Source organism: Loxodonta africana, chromosome 22 (genome assembly GCF_030014295.1).
Source record: "Loxodonta africana isolate mLoxAfr1 chromosome 22, mLoxAfr1.hap2, whole genome shotgun sequence".
NCBI classification, from domain to species: domain Eukaryota; kingdom Metazoa; phylum Chordata; class Mammalia; order Proboscidea; family Elephantidae; genus Loxodonta; species Loxodonta africana.
In genome coordinates, this window is record NC_087363.1 from 6579409 (window position 1) to 6585647 (window position 6239).

A 6239-nucleotide genomic window follows, 5' to 3' on the forward strand; every position below is an offset into this window, starting at 1 on the left:
ATATACATGTGAAAGCCGGGCAATGAATAAGGAAGACTGAAGAAGAGCTGATGCCTTTGAATTACGGTGTTGGCAAAGAATATTGAATATGCCACAGACTGCCAGAAGAGCAAACAAGCCTGTCTTAGAAGAAACACAGCCAGAGTGCTCCTTGAAAGCTAGGATGGCAAGACTTCGTCTTAAATACTTTGGGCACCTTATTGAGAGGGACCAGTTTCTGGAGAAGGACATCACGCTGGGTAAGGTAGAGGGTCTGCAAAAAAGAGGAAGACCCTCAAGGAGATGGATTCACACGGTGGCTGCAACAATGGGCTCAAACATAGCAACAATTTTGAGGGTGGCGGAGGACCAGGCAGTGTTTCATTCTGTCGTGCGTAGGGTTGCTAGGAGTTGGAACTGGCTTGATGGCACCTAACAACAATAACTTGAGTGGGTAAAAAGGGCTTACAAGGACTTATTTGAATCTAGGAGTCAAACATCTACCCAGCCTACCTCTACCGAGGGCCCCCACTCCACACACATACACATATTCGTGGCCCAGATGGTTTTTAAGTTGAGTTTTATCGCATAAAAAAAAAAAATTTTTTTTTCTATAGAATAGGTAGCTCCTGCCTTCTATGAATTGTTTTTAGACTTTACAGAAGGGAAAATTCCCCAAATTCTGTTTTGAGAAAAATGTATTCTTGATTACTGTAGTGGATGCTGTGGAAAATTGCCAGACCCCCTTCAGGAGCAAGACATATGCCTCCAACTTCTAAGAGTGTTGGCTGCTGATGGCTCACAACTCCTTTCCAGAAATTGCCCTTAGTAAAGGAACTGCCTTGCCCATGGAGAGACTCTCTTCCCAAGGGACAGCTGATATCCAGTGACTGGTAAATGTAATGGTACAAAGGCCTGGCTCCCTTGAATTAATTTAGAAAACTCTGAAGAACCATTCTAGTTCTGAAGCTCTGAGCATCTAGGCCAATTGGCTGAGGCCTCCACCGCTGTTGAAACACCGTTCCATTCCTTCCTCTGCTCCAGCCCCCCAGGTGTTGACCCTGATAGCCAGCCCAGTAGTTGTCCTCACACAATCTCTGCTCCAGGGTCTATTTCCTGGGAACATGACCGAAAACAGTAACAAAACCTGACAAGAACTATGTGTGAAAGGAAATATAGGCCCAGTTTTAAAATACATCATGAGGAAGGAGGTTTATCTAAGGACTTGAGACAGTTCAGCATAATGTAACTGTTATTCAAGGAAAAAACAAATTCTAAATGAAGACTGTAATCATTTCACTAGCAGAAAAATAATTCATATAATCCAACTCCAATTAACAATACGTGATTTTTTTTTTTTTTTAACCTCAGTCTTATTATGAGAAAAGCAGCAGACAAATTTCAGTAGCATCCCACAAAATGCTTGCCAGTCCTCCCTAAATCTTTCAAGGTTACCAAAAACAAGGGAAGTCTGAAAATCTGTCGTGGTCAAGAGGAACCTAAGAGACATGACAACTAAATGTAAAGTATCCTAGATGGGATCCTGGAACAGAAAAAGGACATTAGGACAAAACTAAGGGAATCTAAATAAACCATGGACTTTAGATAATAATAATGTATGAATATTGATTCATTAGTTGTAGCAAATGTTTCATAGTAAACTGTGAATAATGTGGAAGCAAGCTATATAAGAACTCTGTACTTTCAACTATCTGTACTTTCTTTGCCGTTTTTCTATAAATCTAAAACTATTTTAAAAATAAAGTATATATATAAAAAAAAGACTGGAAGTTTACCAATATTAATTGCTATTCTCTCTGACTTGCTGTGAAAATTAAATAAGGTAAAGCTGCTAAAGTGCTTGGAGTAGAGCCTGGCTTACAGTAAGTGTTCAATGAACGCTACCTATTGTCGTTGCTATTATTATCATGGATTTTTAGTTTTCTTTTATACATTTATGGGGTTTTTTGGTAGCAAATATTTATTTAAATCTTACATAACTCAAGCTTTGTAAAAAGTCAGTGCAATTGAAAATTGGGTTCTGTCTCTAAAACCTTGGGTATTTCGAAGCTTGAAATGGTTGACTTAAAAATAAGCAAACAAATAAAACAACAAAAAAATTCCTGCAGCAGATCCTGCTAAAACACTTTTAAAAAACCTAAATGAGCTTAATCTTTACAAAAGTTATTTTAGCTCAAAGGCTATAAAATCAATGTTGTCTCTATTCTACCAAGAAGGGAGAGGGTCTTTGACTTTGTGTCACCATTTCTTTAAGAACTCATCTTTTTCATCAAATTCGGCCACCAGTGAAATTTCTGTGTGCCCTGTTTTCAGGTGATTACTCTTGCAGAAGAGGCCAGGTACAAACACCAAAGAGTAAGTGCCTGAGCAAGTAGGAAAGTGTTCCATAACAGTTTGCAAAGAGCTAGAGTTCTGGGTCAATCTCTGGAACTTGATCTGGACCTCTACCTTGTTGGAGGAGACACAGGATCAGCCCTTGAGGGTGGAATAGACAGGAGTGAGTTGGATCAATTGGGACTGACTCTTTGGTCTGGATTTTGACTTTATAGCACCTCCCATATTCCTTGGGAGAACGAGATATGCTTCAAGATTTCTCATAATCATCCTTAGATCTGTTTTGAGAGTGGAAACAGGAGAGCCGATGAGACCTGGGCTTAGATTTACTCTTTGATCTGGATTTCCTGCCTTTTGATCAAGAACATGCTCGACCCTTGTTCTGTGACCTGGATCTGGAGAGACTTTGAGATACTTCAAGATCAACTGCGACTGCTCCTGTGACTTCTGCTTCATGACCTTCTTCTAGGTCATGACCTTGATCTACTTCCAGAGTAAGACCGCCTAAGTCTTGTTTGTGGTTTGTCTTCGCTGAGCCCAATGTTTCTGCCGTTTATTTCTGTACTACCCAGTTTATCCAAAGCACTCATCATGTTGGAGTAGGAGCGAAACTCAATCGCGCCCTCTTTGTGCGTTTTTTTGTGAGCGCCAGAATAGGCCACTTCACTTGATTTTCTCATGAAACCCTTTACGAAAATCTTGCCAACTACAATGACTAGGAAGATTTTCTACAATAAGCCCATATTTTGCACAAACAAAGCCTATCTCCCTGGAGTAGATTGCAACTCATAATGACCCTATAGAACAGAGTAGAACTCCCCATAGGGTTTCCTAGGCTGTAATCTTTATGGGAACAGATAGCCAGGTCTTTTCTCCTGCAGAGCAATGGTGGGTTCAAATTCCTGATCTTTCAGTTAGCAGGTAAGGTCTCAACCATGGTGCAACCAGGGCTCCCTCTGTATAAACAGGTCACCCATACGTGTCTCTGCCAGAGGGTCTCCAACTACCATAGCCACCCTGCCCTCAGTCCAGGGCAGGGCTGAGTGTGATTTCCGTTCATGCTTTTGCTGCAGCGCTCCTGGCTGGGGTGAGAGTTCTCTGACTCCACCAAAGCAACCCATCTTTGAGGTCTACTTGGAGAAGGTGGCTGTAGCCACTGAAAAAGCACTGGGCATCCTTCTCCAGCACGTCATAGCTAAGGCATCCTGTGTAAACAAGGGCATGTCCATGCAGGCAGAGGCAGAGGGGACAGTGAGAGCCGAACACCCTGACACTGCAGCGGTGGCTGAGTCCAGCCAAACAATCCCTACTTTTCTACATTGAAAAAATTCTTTCATAAGCACATATTACTTATATCAACAGAAATTTCTTTTTGAAAGAAAGAACAACCTTCTAGGACACTGAAATGCTATAAACTGAGAGTGAGGCAGCTCTGCGGCCAGTGGAACAGCTCATCAAAATCTCACTTTGCCCTTCAATCCTAGAAGCCAATGTTCTGGCAAGCAACACTAGGATTTGCTTTTGCGTTTAGTGGTCCTAGAAGGTCTAGCCTTTCTTGAAGTAATTCTCCATCTGAAGGATTTCTGAAGAATTCATTCTCTCCAGGACATAGCATGGATGCTCATTTCAACTCTCAGGTCAGCACTGGTCTTCCTTCGAGAGAAACTAAGGATGGCCTGTGGACCAGACGGCTGGCTACCACCTCCACGAAGTTGAAGTCATGGTCCTCTGAGGTTCTGGGGCTTGAAAAGAGAGAATGCCTGGAATGCAGCTGTGAATTTTTCCTAGGAAATCACAAAGAGATAAATAAAGGGATATCCAGGTAGCTCTAATTGTCCATCTGAAGCTGAAAGAGGGAAACGGAACTTATCTTACAATCTTTAGGTCAGGTTGCAGAACGCTGGGACCTGGTAGACAGAATGGTGAGGGCAGATGTAGCCATGACCCACACATAGGAAATGACATGGTGGTTGTGGCTAAACGTGAAGGGAAGGAGTCATGGGAAATCATCTATGAACTATTATTAAAAAAATGTTTTTTTCAACTTTTGATAAGCAGAATTATTTACTGATCTCTAGTGAATAAAAAGAAGAATGAACAGATCTGTCTTGGAAGAAGTAACAGCCAGAATGCTCATTAAAAGCAAGGATGGTGAGACTTTTTCTCACATACTTTGGACACATTATTAGGAAGGACCAGTCCCTGGAGACTGTGAGTTGGAACCGACTCAACGGCACCTAACAACAGCAACAATGAGTAGGAACCAATTTGATGGCACCTGACAACAACAGTGGATAATGCCAAGCCTCTAAATAAAAACAGAATATAAGGAGAACAGCCAGTTCAAGCTAGAATTCCCGTGTGCTGCCACAGTGTAGGGGCACATACGGTCTCACAATACTGAAAGTTGGAAAATTGTACAACACAGGCCAGTCTCCCAGTGCCCAGCCCTCGGCCAGCCTCTGCTCGTCACCCTGAAAGGACATGGTGAAAAAGAATTAGTCCAGGCTGACCTTTTAGGAAAACAATAGAAACTAAATACTTTTTTCTCTTTTTTTTTTAATCTGTTAAGGTAGCTGTTTCTCTTTTATTTTCCCTTCCCTTTTGTTATTTTCTCCTTTTTTCCACTGTTAAAATCTATTGCTTTAAGGCTCTTTTTACAAATCCTGAGAAATCTACGCTTTATTATTTTCAGTGTTTTTATTTTTGATAAAAGAGGCATCCAATGGTGCGATGAAGCCATTCATACCGGCAAAAAAGGAAAAATTTTTAGTAAGCAAAAAATCTGTAGCAAGCATAAACATTAGAAGCATTCCTTTTAAAATCAGGAAAAAATATAAATAAATATTGTCCTTTGACACTGTTTAATATTAACTGGGCATTTTAGCCAATTGAACGAGGCAAGAAAAAGTAAATACATAAAATTAATATGGAAGAAGCCAAATTATTTATTTGCATATGTTTGTCAACACTGAAAATTCAAGAAACTACAAGCTATTTAGCTTAGGGGAGCTCAGGAAGTTTGCAGGATACGAGATCAACATACAAAAGCAATACTGTCCCTGCTTTAACCAATTAGAAAATCTAACGACAATAATAAAAATAACCCCACTCACAAATGCATTAACAAATCTACAGCTACCTAGAAACAAGTCTAACAAAAGATATGGAAGATCTTTTAGGAGAAAATAATTTTTAAAATTACAGAAAGATACAAGAAAACCCTCAGTAAAGGAAAAATCACTTTTTTTATTGTGATGAAAATATACATAACAAAACATACACTATCTCAACAATTTCTACTTGTACAATTCAGTGACATTGATTACATTCTTCAGATTGTACAACCGTTATTTCTGTCCTTCTCCAAATCATTCCACCACCGTAACATAAACCCAATGCCCCCTAAGCAAAAATTTCCTCTTTTTTTTTTTTTTTTTTTCTGCTACCCCTGGTAACCGCTAATAATCTTTGGCTTCTGTATAATTTGCTTCCTTCATGTAAGTGCGATGATACAACATTTACCCTTTTGCAACTGGCTTATTTCACTCAGCGTGTTTTCAAGGTTCGTCCAGGTAGTGGCATCCATCAAAAGTTCATTTCTCTTTAGGGATGACTAGTATTCCACTACATGTACCACATTTTGTTTATCCTTTCATCTGCTAATGGACATTTTTACCTTCGGCTGTTGTGTAAAGTGCTGCAGTAAACACAGGCGTACAGGTTTCTGTTTTCTTGGGAAATCACATTCTTAAATGGGAAGACTCAGTATCATCTGTATATCAGTTCTCCTCAAATTGATCCATCGGTTTAACACAACACCAATTCAAAAACTAAAGGGAATATCAAGTTCCTTTACTTCATAAGGCTGTACCACTTATACCTCATCACCTTTTTGTTTAAGG

The 6239-nt window shown here is 40.0% G+C and overlaps 1 pseudogene; it reads right to left on the reverse strand.

Annotated features, from left to right (window-relative positions):
- Positions 1–2417: 2417 nt before the first annotated feature.
- On the reverse strand, positions 2418–4820 carry LOC100676604 (serine/arginine-rich splicing factor 6-like; annotated as a pseudogene).
- Positions 4821–6239: the final 1419 nt, after the last annotated feature.